The following is a 15,319-nucleotide window of genomic DNA, read 5'->3' as shown; positions in this document are numbered from 1 at the left end:
CTGATTAAAGAGCATGATCATTACACAGGTTCACCTTGTGCTGGGGACAATAAAAGCCCACGTTAAAATGTGCAGTTTTGTCACACAACAGAATGCTACAGATGTCTCAAGCTTTGAGGGAGCATGCAATTGGCATGCTGACTGCAGGAATGTCCACCAGGCCTGTTGATAGAGAATTTAATGTTAATTTCACTACCATAAGCTGCCTCCAACGTTGTTTGAAAGAATTTTGCAGTATGTCCAACCGGCCTCACAACCACAGACCACGTGTAACCACACCAGCCTAGGACCTCCACATCTAACTTCTTCACCTGTGGGATCATCTGAGGGTGGGTGGGTGGGGTGCTGAAGATAATTTCTGTCTGTAATAAAGCTCTTTTGTGGGAAAAGTAACCAAAACAGTATTAAACAAATCAAAATATATTTTATGTTTGAGATTCTTCAAATAGCCACCCTTTGCCTTGATGACAGCTTTGCACACTCTTGGCATTCTCTCAACCAGCTTCACCTGGAATGTTTTTCCAACAGTCTTGAAGGAGTTCCCACATATGCTGTGCACTTGTTGGCTGCTTTTCCTTCACTCTGCGGTCCGACTCATCCCAAACCATCTCAATTGGCTTGAGGTCGGGGGATTGTGGATGCCAGGTCATCTGATACAGCACTCCCTCACTCTCTTTCTTTGTAAAATGCCCTTACACAGCCTGAAGGTGTGTTGGGTCATTGTCCTGTTGAAAAACAAATGATGGTCCAACTAATCCCAAACCAGATGGGATGGCGTATCACTGCAGAATGCTGTGGTAGCCATGCTGGTTAAGTGTGCCTTGCATTCTAAATAAATCACAGACAGTGTCACCAACAAAGCACCCCCACACATTAACACGTCCTCCTCCATGCTTTACAGTGGGAAATACACATGCGGAGATCATCAGTTCAACCACACCGCATCTCACAAAGCCACGGTGGTTGGAATAAAAAATCTCCAATTTGGACTCCAGTCCAAAGGACACATTTCCACCAGTCATTTTGTTAAGTTACAGCCTTATTCTAAAATGTATTAATTAATTTTTTTCCCTCATCAATATAAACACAATACTCCATAATGGCAAAGCAAAAACATGTTTTTAGATATTTTTTCAAATGTATATATTAATATTTCTAGAAAACAGAAATATCACATTTACATAAGTATTCAGACCCTTTACTCTGTACTTTGTTGGAGCACCTTTGACAGTGATTACATCCTCGAGTCTTATTGGGTATGACACTACAAGCTTGGCACACCTGTATTTGGGGAGTTTCGCTCATTCTTCTCTGCAGATCCTCTCAAGCTCTGTCAGGTCGGATGGTTGCTGCACAGCTATTTTCAGGTCTCTCCAGAGATATTTGATAGGGTTCAAGTCCGGGCTCTGGCTGGGCCAATCAAGGACATTCAGAGACTTTTCCCGAAACCACTCCAACATTGTCTTGGCTGTGTGGTTAAGGTCGTTGTACTGTTGGAAGGTGAACCATCGCCCCAGTCTGAGGTCCTGAGCGCTCCGGAGGAGGTTTTCATCAAGGATCACTCTGTACTTTGCTCCGTTCATCTTTCCATCAATCATGACGAGTCTCCCAGTCCCTGCTGCTGAAAAACATAAACAAAGCATGCTGCTGCCACCACCTTGCTTCACCGTAGGGATGGTGCCAGGTTTCCTCCAGACTTAACGCTTGGCATTCAGGCCAAAGAGTTCAATCTTGGTTTCATCAGACCAGAGAATCTTGTTTCTCATGGTCTGAGAGTCCTTTAGGTGCCTTTTAGCAAACTCGAAGCGGGCTGTCATGTGCCTTTTACTGAGGACTGGCTTCTGTCTGGCCACTCTACAATGAAGGCCTGATTGGTGGAGTGCTGCGGAGATGGTTGTTCACAGAGGAACTCAGAGGAACTCTGGATCTCTGTCAGAGTGACCATCAGGTTCTTGTTCACCTCCCTGACCAAGGCCCTTCTCCCCCGATTGTTCAGTTTGGCCGGCGGCCAGCTCTTGGAAGACTCTTGGCGGTTCCAAACTTCTTCCATTTAAGAATGATAGATGCCATTGTGTTCTTGGTGACCTTCAATGCTGCTGAAATGTTTTTGTACCCTTCCCCAGATCTGTGCCGCTACACAATCCTGTCTCAGAGCTCTACGGCCAATTCCATCGACCTCATGGCTTGGTGTTTGCTCTGACATGCACTGTCAACTGTGGGCCCTTATATAGACAGGTGTGTGTCGTTCCAAATCATGTCCAATCAATTGAATATACCACAGGTAGACTCCAATCACGTTGTAGAAACATCTCAAGGATGATCAATGGAAACAGGATGCACCTGAGCTCAATTACTAATCTCATAGCAAAGTGTCTGAATTTCTGTCTTTTATTTTTTATACATTTGCCAAAAAAATCTAAAAACCTGTTTTTGCTTTGCCATGATGGGGTATTTTGTATCGATATGTAATCTTTTTTAGAATAAGGCTGTAACGTAACAAAATATGGAAAAATTGAAGGCGTCTGAATACTTTCTTAATGCACTGTAAGTGAATTTGTCCAAATACTTTTGGTTCCCTAAATTGGAGGGACTATGTACAAAAAGTGCTGTAATTTCTAAATGATTCACCCGATATGGACGTAAATACCCTCACATTAAAGCTGTCTGTCTTTAACCTCATAGTCATTGTATCTTTTCAAATCCTAAGTGCTGTCCAAATACTTTTTGACCTCACTGTATGTCAACTGCACCTTATCCAACGAGATAAATATATCAGTAGGTAAATGCAGCTGACAATACACTGTGTGTTGAGGCAAGAACAGCCAGTAGGCCCACGTTGACAAATGACATCAACAATCAAACCGTCAACCAGGAAATCACCTCAGATTTTATTAATTTGCTCTTCATTCGTCTCCCCTATTTTTTAAACAGAGCCAGGGGTAAATGTGTTTGTTCATTTCCAACTTCTTGAAAGCTTCATTCTGCTGACAGTCTGTCTGGGATTATACTAGTTTTACAAGAAGAAAACCTGCCCTCAAGCACAAGATCAGTAACCGTGGTTGAAAAACTAGTTTTAATGACTCAAACCTAAGTGTATGTAAACTTCCGACTTCAACTTTATGTAGTATCAGAAAGATACAGTTGAAGTCGGAAGTTTACATACACTTAGGTTGGAGTCATTAAAACTCGTTTTATAACCACTCCATAAATTTCTTGTTAACAAACCATAGTTTTGGCAAGTCGGTTAGGACATCTACTTTGTGCATGACACAAGTAATTTTTCCAACAATTGTTTACAGACAGATTATTTCACTTATAATTCACTGTATCACAATTCCAGTTGACTGTGCCTTTAAACAGCTAGGAAAATTCCAGAAAATGATATCATGGCTTTAGAAGCTTCTGATAGGCTAATTGACATCATTTGAGTCAATTGGAGGTGTACCTGTGGATGTATTTCAAGGCCTACCTTCAAACTCAGTGCCTCTTTGCTTGACATCATGGGAAAATCAAAATAAATCAGCCAAGACCTCTGAAAAACAATTATAGACCTCCACAAGTCTGGTTCATCCTTGGGAGCAATTTCCAAATGCCTGAAGGTACCACGTTCATCTGTACAAACAATAGTATGAAAGTATAAACACCATGGGACCACACAGCCGTCATACCGCTCAGGAAGGAGACGCTTTCTGTCTCCTAGAGATGAACGTACTTTGGTGCGAAAAGTGCAAATCAATCCCAGAACAACAGCAAAGGACCTTGTGAAGATGCTGGAGGAAACAGGTACAAATTTATCTATATCCACAGTAAATGAGTCCTATATCGACATAACCTGAAAGGCCGCTCAGCAAGGAAGAAGCCACTGCTCCAAAACCGCCATAAAAAAGACAGACTACGGTTTACAACTGCACATGGGGACAAAGATTGTACTTTTTGGAGAAATGTCCTCTGGTCTGATGAAACAAAAATAGAACTGTTTGGCCATAATGACCATCGTTACGTTTGGAGGAAAAAGGGGGTGGCTTGCAAGCCGAAGAACACCATCCCAACCGTGAAGCACGGGGTGGCAGCATCATGCTGTGGGGGTGCTTTGCTGCAGGAGGGACTGGTGCACTTCACAAAATCGATGGCATCATTAGGAAGGGAAATTATGTGGATATATTGAAGCAACATCTCAAGACATCAGTCAGGAAGTTAAAGCTTGGTCGCAAATGGGTCTTCCAAATGGACAATGACCCCAAGCATACTTGTGGCAAAATGGCTTAAGGACAACAAAGTCAAGGTATTGGAGTGGCCATCCCAAAGCCCTGACCTCAAGCCTATAGAACATTTGTGGGCAGAGCTGAAAAGCATGTGCGAGCAAGAAGGCCTACAAACCTGACTCAGTTACACCAGATCTGTCAGGAGGAATGGGCCAAAATTCACCCAACGTATTGTGGGAAGCTTGTGGAAGGCTACCCAAAACATTTGACCCAAGTTTTTTTCAAACCCACAACCCTGGCGTTGCAAACACCATGCTCTATCAACTCAGCTACATCCCTGCCAGCTATTCCCTCCCCTACCCTGGACCAATTGTGCACCGCCCATGAGTCTCCCGGTCGCGGCCAGCTGCAACAGAGCCTGGATTCGAACCAGGATCTCTAGTGGCACAGCTAGCACTGTGATGCAGTGCCTTAGACCACTGCGCCACTCAGGAGAGTTAATTGTATGTAAACTTCTGACCCAATGGGAATGTGATGAAAGAAATTAAATCTGAAATAAATCATTCTCTCTACTGTTTCTCTGACATTTCACATTATTAAAATAAAGTGGTGATCCTAACTGACCTAAGACAGGGCATTTTTACTAGGATTAAATGTCAGGAATGTGAAAAACTTAGTTAAAATATATTTGGCTAAGGTGTATGAAAACTTCTGACTTCAACTGTGCATTTGGATTGCACCTCCATCTTATCACTAAAATCAGTAGTAAACAATCTTTCTTTTCAAAGTAAGTTTGTTCAATGTTTGCTTGTAAAATGATCAGTTTGGTCACAAAGTGAATAAGTGAAATTATGAAAGAGGTTCAGTTGAGAAAGTTGTCATTTTCTTAAAAACTGCCCTTTTTCTATCTTTGCAGGATTGGAGACCTCCTGTGATGCTAGAAAGGATGGAACTCAGTGTTATGGAGCTCTGGGAGGAACTGTCTATCTCCAGTTGATCATCAACGCCAGTGGACATGAGCTTGAATTCAAGAACAACATCACAGGGACAAACGTTTTCAAATTAGAAAACGGCAAAGTCAAAACAAACCCTCCTTTAAAACACAGAGCAGTGTTCTATGTGGAAGATGGGATGTTGATGCTCAGTAACACAGAGAAGGCTGATTATGGGAAATATGACTTAAACATTTACAACTCAGAGGGGATGCTTCTGAACACAAGACAATTAGACCTACTCCTGGTTACTGAAGGTATAGAACTTTGAAACACTTTATTTGGATTGTCGCCAATATATGGTTTATAGATGTTCAACTAACTGTCAACAAACTATTTAACTAACTAACTATCCACTAACTCTAACTAACCCTAGCCCCAACCTAAACCATTACTTAACCTTCATGACTGTTTTAGAGAGTGAAATAATAGCTGTCTTTACTCATTCCTCGACAGCCCCAGTGTCCCCTCCTCAGCTGTCCTCTGAGTGTCTGTCCCAAGAAGAGATGAGGGTGACCTGCTCCTTTGAGGGGACAGTCCCCAGTACAGCTGGACTCTGGACGGACAGACACTGAATGGAATGGAGGCTTTTCTCAGTGACATGACAGACACCGTCATTCTGAAGAAGGGTGTAGTGGGGACTCTCGCTTGTACAGTGAAAAACCATATCAGCAATGTTACCATCACTCAAGAAATCTCCTTATGTAGGCCTACTGGTAAGTGTCTTAAATGTAGCGCTTTGTTACTAATAATATGTATTTTATATATAACATTATACATTATCTTATATAGCTTGTATGTAATGTCTCCCTTCCTTCCCCCAGGACCATGGGTCAATGTGTTTGTTTATTTCCAACTTGCTGAGGTCTTCTTTCTGCTGACAGTCTGTCTGGGATCATACTGTTTCTACAAGAAGAAAACCTGTCCTCAAGCACAAGGTCAATAAACCATTGTTCCTATATAGCCCATACCATTGACTCTGCTGAATGTGTAACTTTATCTATCTGATACATATTTTTATTTCACTGTTGGTCTCTTTCTTTCCCTTTACTGTGTATCATTCTATCTTTCTCTGTCTGCATCTCTCTCTCTCTTTCTGTCTGCATCTCTCTCTCTCTCTCTCTCTCTCTCTCTCTCTCTCTCTCTCTCTCTCTCTCTCTCTCTCTCTCTCTCTCTCTCTCTCTCTCTCTCTCTCTCCACAGATGATGATGAATAAGCAAAGAGTGCTTACTCAGGATACACAAAAGAAGAGGTTTACTGTTCCAGAGGTTTAGAGGAAGAAGTGGATGTCCTCAGAGATGCTGTGAGGACAAAACCAAGCTGTGAGATGTTGCTGACATAATATTGCATTCTATTGAAAATGTATCTTATTGTTCTTTTAATGTTTTCAATGTTATTTCAAATGAGTATATACTGCTGTCAGTGACTGTAATAACTTTATAACATTTGTGAGAATAACCTTTTGCAATAAAATACAAAAAACAATGACAATTACAGTACGTTGCCTTTATAATGATGATTGGGAGTTAATTTTAGTGGTGTAACAGGAAGAAGACAAAACTCTGCACTTGACTTTTCCTACTAGCACTGACTTTGCTGATAGCTTCTTTATTGAGGAAAAATGTAATTACTACGACTGTGATATGTAGTTCTCTCACCAAGCTATCTTAAGATGAATGCACTAACTGTGAATGACTCAAATGTAAATGAAAATGTAACAGCACCTAGTAACTCTGGTGACCCCGTAAAAAAGTCCAGCGAGTGGGCCATGATCATCCTGCTTAAACAGTTGTAGCCCTCTGGCTGGGTATCAAAAATGGCATGGATAGGCAGAGCTGTGGATTGGATGTGGCATGGCATCATATTGACCTCTACATGAATACATTTCCCTGAGAAGTGTATTGAGGACTTCTTCCCAAGATAAATATCTGTTACACCTTTTAAATAAGAAGTTTGACTTTACACTTGTGTCATGGCTTATTTTATCACAGGGCACACACATTTTATATTAGCTGAATGTTTACTGAGATTTTTTACCCAAACAGGAAAACCCATTTGGCTTCCCTATATAAAGACTGGGCCAACTCTTAGTTTCTCATGCATTGCTTGATCAATAGGCAAGTGCAAAGTCAGCAAAAGTCAGAATTGTGATGGATACATATTTTTGTCTCAATCCTCAGGCATGGAGACCTACTGTAATGCTACACTGGAGCTCCATGTTACAGAACTCTGGGAGGAACTTTCCTTGTCCATCTGAAAACTAGTCCCAGGGAACATAAACTGATGGAGGATAAATTGAGGGAAGATAGATTTTGGGAAGATAAAGAAAATAGACTGAGGCCAGATACATTGAGGGAATTACGCACAACAGAATGAGGGAAGATCAAGAAAATAGATTCAGACAAAATAGATTGAGGGAAGATAAATTCAGGGAAGATAAGATATATAAAAAGTCTAAGATGTAGGGGGGGGAGGGGGGGACATAAACTGACATATTGTTAGAAATTGCGTAATTCAAAACTGGTATTGGAATAAGAATCAAGAGATCTTCAATCCAAGCTTAATTTATTATATGCAAAATGTATGTATGATAAGTATGAAGGTTCGTATATACGGGTCCGCTGAGATACCACGCAGGGCACTCTGAGAACTGATCCATTGTTCTAAGTTCTTCTTCAAATACTCTGACAGAAAGCCTCCACTTCTTCTGTTGGCCAACCAGAGCAAAGGACTGAGTGTGGTCCAGACTCCATTTCAGCCAATCCGTTCCATTTGTTGCCAGGCATAGTTGCTATGATAATAACCTGCGGAGTCAGCACCGAAAATACACAAATCCACTGTAGCCATGTTCAAGGACAGTTTCACAGACAACAAAGAGAGAGTGTTCTTATCAGCCTGTTATGTGAAACAATCCATATCAGTACAGTGCTCCTTATTAATGCATTCCTTCCAAGCTATTCATCACATACAGATCCAATTAAAAAATAAAACCCAACAATATGGAAACGGTCATACCATGGTCATACCATGGATCATTTAGCTATTTGATTTAGAATTTTTGGACCCCTTTAGGTATAACACATATATACAAAAAATATTTGATAAATAGTACCAAATCCCATACAAACGCATTAAAAATGAATAAAACATTAAGAAATGGCAAAAAATAAAGTCCAAAAATCAATCATAAGGAATACATTTATGAAGCGTCTGTCCTATATATCTAGGAGATATAAGAAAGCTCAGGAAATATTTTTGTTGTTTTGACACATATTTAACCCCGTTTTGGGTAGGCACAAAACTACCTCCATACTTCCATTCATTTCTTTAAACAGGTACCGGTTACCTTCAGACGAGTCCCGTGACATTTGTGGGGGTCGTAGAGCAAAACGGAGAACACCATCGTGTTCGGTATCGACTTCGGACGTGTTTGTGAGAGTCTCATCTTTCCTTAGAGTGGTCATATTAGTTTTTTAGGCCAAACCGTTCAGACGCTACAGCCGGTTTTCGTGAGAAGACCGATTTTCTGGATGTCTCATGGTCTGACAAACACCGCTGTAGCTCGGCCACCTTCCACCGCAGATGTGGAAGGCCGACATATGCAGATGTGGTGGATTGAGATGCTGCCCATGCACAAAACAGATATCTCTAACTTAAATTGATGGATTTTGATGGATTCTCTATGGTTAATGTTAAGATAACAACTGCAAGTGATTGCCGAATATTGTGTAGAAGTCTTCCACTCAAAATCTGAAATGTCAAGGGCAAGAGAAATACAACTACTCATTCAAGGTACATTGGTAAAATGCAGAAGTAGATTCTACAGAATTTGGTGGTTTAAGAACCTTTTGAAACTTTTAAAAAAACACAGTAATCTCCGTATTTAGTCACCATCAATTTCCTGTCTTTACCCACTGTCTATGAACTTCTTACATATTTAGCTAAAAGCAGTCTATTCTTCTTCCTCCACAGCCCCAGTGTCCTCTCCTCAGCTATCCTCTGAGTGTCTGTCCGATGGAGAGATGAGGGTGTCCTGCTCCTCTGAGGGTGATGCTCCCCAGTACAGATGGACTCTGGACAGACAGATGCTGAGAGACACTGAGGACTGTCCATGTTACAAAAGAAGCACCATCACTCTGAGGAATGGCCTGCCTGGAGATCTCACCTGTACCGTCAGAAACGACATATGCAGTGCTACCACCAGCAAGACAATCTCACCTTGTCCGGGTAAGCTATAGTCTGTTGTCAGTACTATCTGCCTTTATTTGGACACATTATGATAAATTATTTGAAATTTGAAAAATGATTTGTAATTATATTGATCATCATCATCATCATTGTCATCGTCATGATTATTATCATGATTATCATCATGATTATCAAAGGAAATTAATCATTTCAGTTTGCCAGTTTTCATCTCAGATGCTGTATAGTTTCTGTTTTAATTGCTTACAGGCATCAAATACGAGCCATTCACCACACCAAAACCAGACTTGGTTATCACCACTGGAAGACCACATCAAGGCAATCATGCAAACATCTTAGATGAAATCTCTCTCAGTCGCTCAGTCAAGGGTACCAGTGGACTCAGAGGAGGCCAGGCTGTGAAATACAGGAAGCTTAATGTGTATAAATTGGCTTTTCGATATTGTTCTTCATTGTATTTCAAACAACTGTGTACTACTAACGGACACACTCTGTCTTAATTCATCAAATATTTGTTTTTTGTGTTTGCATGTTTTCTGTCCAGAATAGAGTACTGTATTGAAAATAATAATAGATTTTTCCCCTAAATAAACACATGTTCAGATGACAAATGCAACTGAAAGTAGGCTACTGTCGTTTGTCTGGTGGTAAACATTCTATTTAACTGACACAGTACAATACTCATTATTGTATTTCTGGTATTTAGAGGAAGATTGCCCTCTAGTGGCCTACAGAAAGTGGTCCAGTCTGTTAGTGCCGTGTAGCCAACTCATCTCTGTGGTTGTTCATTGTTATGACAAACATCTCATGTTTGGTTCAGTGTGGCTCAGTCGGTAGAGCATGGCACTTGCAACGTCTAGGTTGTGTGTTCAATTCCCAAGGGGGACCAGTACTAAAATGTATGCACTCACTACTGTAAGTCGCTGTGGATAAGAGCATCTGCTAAATGACTGAAATGTAAATAACGATAGAATAACATATAGTATGGGACCAGGCTAGCATGTAGAGGCATAATCCCTCCTTTAGCAATAGCATCCAGAGGAACATATCTGACCTGCCACAACATTTTATGTGGCCCTTATCATTAATTGAAGAGTTTTTCTTTCTTCAAAAATGATATATCCACCAATCTTTCACGTGTGTTTTTTCATCAGAAATGATTGCTTATGGGTACCTTCAAGTGCGTGTAAAATATTACTCTTCTCAGATTTTCTTAATAGATTTAATAGATTTCATAAAATGTGTTTTTTTGCAAAACGCTATATACTGTATCCATTGTTTAGCTGGAATGGAATCTTCGTATCCTATATATTTGACTGTGATATGTGGTTGTCTCACCTAGCTATCTTAAGATAAATGCACTTACTGTAAATTGCACTCTATTACTGTAAATCACTCTGGATAACAGCATCTGCTAAATGACAAAAATGTAAATGTTTTAAATACAAATCTCATATTACTGTATTTAATATTTGTTTATAATGTTTTATTTTTTTGATGTCACAAATGTATAATTTGCACAGTTCTTTATTAAAAATGTATTTATTCAAATCAAATTAAATTGGTTTTTGTTGCATTTCACTGTGTAAAACATAGCAGTACTACTTATTTCTCTGAGAGTGGATATTTAGCATTTTGCAATAAAACATTATTATTTGTCTCTCTGAAATGAAACCATCAAGTGATTTAAACAAATGTCTGTCATTGAAAAACCACATGCATGCCGTGATTAGATAATGAAAAAACACATTAATCGCTCTCATAAGTTCTTTAAACAATAAAAGCTCATTTACCAACATTTCTGAAAATGGATATATAGTGTTTGGGAATGAAACGCTTCATAACATTTCATAAACAAAAGGTCTGTTAAAATACACTCACCTTGATTTTCAATGTAAAACATTCACTCCCCACATGGCCAGTGTGGTGTAACAGTGTTTCTCAACCTTTCTTGCACCATGGATGGTCCTTCCTTCTGGGAGGAGTGCCTATATTAAAACTAGCACTTGACAACTGACTGAGTTTGTGTCAGAGAAACACTGTAACAAACACAGCTATAAAAACGGAATTGTGTTTCTCTAAATAACCTAAAGTATAAGGTTGATCATCCAGTCTGATACAACGTTCTCACAGTGTAAATCTGGTGTGACAATTTATTTTGTATCACATTTCCTCATATAGCCGTAATGCAAATCTAGTCTCAAGATCTCTTGTTCGCTTAGGTACAGCATATATCATATCTTATGAAATGCCTTATCGTATATTAAAATGTTTATGCATTGGTCTGTGAAAGGAAGAAGTGAGATCATGGGTCAAATCAAATGAAATCACATTTTATTTGCCACATGCGCCGGATAAAACAGGTGTAGACATTACAGTGAAATGCTTACTTACAAGTCCTTAAACAACAATGCAGTTTAGGAAAAAAATAAAAATAGCAAATAATTAAAGAGCAGCAGTAAAATAAAATAACAGTAGGGAGGTTATATACAGGGGGTACCGTTACAGAGTCAATGTGCGGGGGCACCAGTTAGTCGAGGTAATTGAGGTAATATGTACATGTGGGTAGAGTTAAAGTGACTATGCATAAATAATAAACAGAGTAGCAGCAGCGTAAAAGAGGGGGTTGGGGTGGGGGGGCAATGCAAATAGTCTGGGTAGCCTTGATTAGCTGTTCAGGAGTCTTATGGCTTGGGGGTAGAAGCTGTTAAGAAGCCTTTTGGACCTAGACTTGGCGCTCCGGTACCGCTTGCCGTGCGGTAGCAGAGAGAACAGTCTATGACTAGGGTGGCTGGAGTTTTTGATAATTTTTAGGGTCTACCTCTGACACCGCCTGGTATAGAGGTCCTGGATGGCAGGAAGCTTGGCCCCAGTGATGTACTGGGCCGTACGCACTACCCTCTGTAGTGCCTTGCGGTTGGAGGCCGAGCAGTGGCCATACCAGGCGGTGATGCAACCAGTCAGGATGCTCTCGATGATGCAGCTGTAGAATTTTTTGAGGATCTGAGGACCCATGCCAAATCTTTTCAGTCTCCTGAGGGGGAATAGGCTTTGTCGTGCCCTCTTCACGACTGTCTTGGTGTGTTTGGACCATGATAGTTCGTTGGTGATATGGACACCAAGGAACTTGAAGCTCTCAACCTGTTCCACTACAGCCCCGTCGATAAGAATGGGGGCGTGCTCAGTCCTATTTTCTTTCCTGTAGTCCACAATCATCTCCTTTGTCTTGATCACGTTGAGGGAGAGGTTGTTATCCTGGCACCACACAGCCAGGTGTCTGACCTCCTCCCTATAAGCTGTCTCATCATTGTCGGTGATCAGGCCTACCACTGTTGTGTCGTCAGCAAACTTAATGATGGTGTTGGAGTCGTGCCTGGCCATGCAGTCATGGGTGAACAGGGAGTACAGGAGGGGACTGAGCACGCACCCCTGAGGGGCCCCCGTGTTGAGGATCAGTGTGGCAGATGTGTTGTTACCTACCCTTACCACCTGGGGGCGGCCCATCAGGAAGTCCAGGATCCAGTAGCAGAGGGAGGAGTTTAGTCCCAGGGTACTTATCTTAGTGATGAGCTTTGAGGGCACTATGGTGTTGAACGCTGAGCTGTAGTCAATGAATAGTATTCTCACGTAGGTGTTCCTCTTGTCCAGGTGGGAAAGGGCAGTGTGGAGTGCAATAGAGATTGCATCATCTGTGGATCTGTTGGGGCGGTATGCAAATTGTAGTGGGTCTAGGGTTTCTGCGATAATGGTGTTCATGTGAGCCATGACCAGCCTTTCAAAGCACTTCATGGCTACAGACGTGAGTGCTACGGGTCGGTAGTCATTTAGGAAGGTTATCTTAGTGTTGTTGGGCACAGGGACTATGGTGGTCTGCTTGAAACATGTTGGTATTACAGACAGATGAAAATGTCAGTGAAGACACTTGCCAGTTGGTCAGTGCATGCTCTGAGTACACGTCCTGATAATCCGTCTGGCCCTGCTGCCTTGTGAATGTTGACCTGCTTAAAAGGCTTACTCACATCGGCTACAGAGAGCTTGATATAGTCATCCGGAACAGCTGATGCTCTCATGCATGCTTCAGTGTTGCTTGCCTCGAAGCGAGCATAGAAGCGATTTAACTCATCTGGTAGGCTTGTGTCACTGGGCATTTCGCGGCTGTGCTTCCCTTTGTAGTCTGTAATAGCTTTCAAGCCCTGCCACATCCGACGAGCGTCAGAGCCAGTGTAGTACGATACAATCTTAGTCCAATATTGACGCTTTGCCTGTTTGATGGTTCGTCGGAGGCCCTAGCGGGATTTCTTATAAGCGTCCGGGTTAGAGTTCCGCTCTTTGAAAGCGGCAGCTCTACCCTTTAGCTCAGTGCGGATGTTGCCTGTAATCCATGGCTTCTGGTTGAAGTATGTACGTACGGTCACTGTAGGGACGACGTCATCGATGCACTTATTGATGAAGCCAGTTACTGATGTGGTGTACTCCTCAATGCTATCGGAAGAATCCCGGAACATATTCCAGTCTGTGCTAGCAAAACAGTCCTGTAGCTTAGCATCTGCGTCATCTGACCACTTCCTTATTAACCGAGTCACTGGTGCTTCCTGCTTTAGTTTTTGCTTATAAGCAGGAATCAGGAGGATAGAGTTATGGTCAGATTTGCCTAATGGAGGGAAAGGGAGAGCTTTGTACGCGTCTCTGTGTGTGGAGTAAAGGTGGTCTAGAGTTTTTTTCCCTCTGGTTGCACATTTAACATGCTGGTAGAAATTAGGTAGAACGGATTTATGTTTCCCTGCATTAAAATCCCCGGCCACTAGAAGTGCTGCCTCTGGATGAGCGTTTTCCTGTTTACTTATGGCCTTACACAGGTCATTGAGTGCAATCATGCTCATTAAGACCGCTATGAAAAATATAGCTGAAAACTCTCATGGTAAATAGTATGGTCTACAGTTTATCGTGAGATACTCTACCTCATGCAAGCAAAACCTCGAGACTTCCTTAGTATTAGATTTTATGCACCAGCTGTTGTTTACAAATATACACAGACTGCCATCCCTTGTCTTACCGGAGTCAGCAGTTCTATCCTGCCGATGTAGCATATATCCCTCCAGCTGTAATTTATCCATGTCGTCGTTCAGCCACGACTCGGTGAAACATAAGATATTACAGTTTTATTATGTCCCGTTGGTGGGATAACCGTAATCTTTGGTCGTCTAATTTATTTTCAAATGATTGAACATTGAAAAACAGGATTGATGGAAGATGCAGTTTACTCGCTCGCCGTCGGATCCTTACAAGGCACACCGACCTACGTCCACAATATCTCTGTCTCTTTCTCATCCGAATGAGGGGGATTTGGGCCTTGTCGGGTGTCTGTAGGATATCCTTCGCATCCGACTCGTTGAACAAATTTGTTTTGTCCAATACGAGGTGAGAAATCTCTGTCCTGATATCAAGAAGCTCTTTTTGGTCATAAGAGACAGTGGCAGAAACATTATGTACAGAATAAATTACAAATAACGCGAAAAGACACACATAGTAGTACAATTGGTTAGAGGGCTGTAAAACGGCTGTCATCTTCTTCGGCGCCATCTTCAAAAAAGAAATAAAAAACCCCACTTCATTTCCCATCCCTGAAATGACACTATCTTTTGCATATTTTAATCAAACAGTCTAGTGACTTTCTGACATATTGTGGCAGGTAGATGTTGTTTGTAATCCAAGTTTGGGACTTCAATAGTGAATCTACAGTTGCCACATCAGCAGATGGCCATTGTAAAGGAACATGTTCATGATGTTTGGACTTCTGATGATGTCAGCAGAACCGTTTAATGGTAAGAGGCTACAGTTTTTTTCTATACTGAGATACAAATGTGGAGATAACAACCCAGTGTTATAAAGGGTATGTACCATCTCTGCAGCACTCCACCA

Source organism: Coregonus lavaretus, assembly GCF_964263955.1.
Source record: "Coregonus lavaretus genome assembly, chromosome: 32".
NCBI lineage: Eukaryota > Metazoa > Chordata > Actinopteri > Salmoniformes > Salmonidae > Coregonus > Coregonus lavaretus.
The sequence above is the reverse complement of the archived record's forward strand: the minus strand, read 5'-3'. Positions refer to the sequence as shown.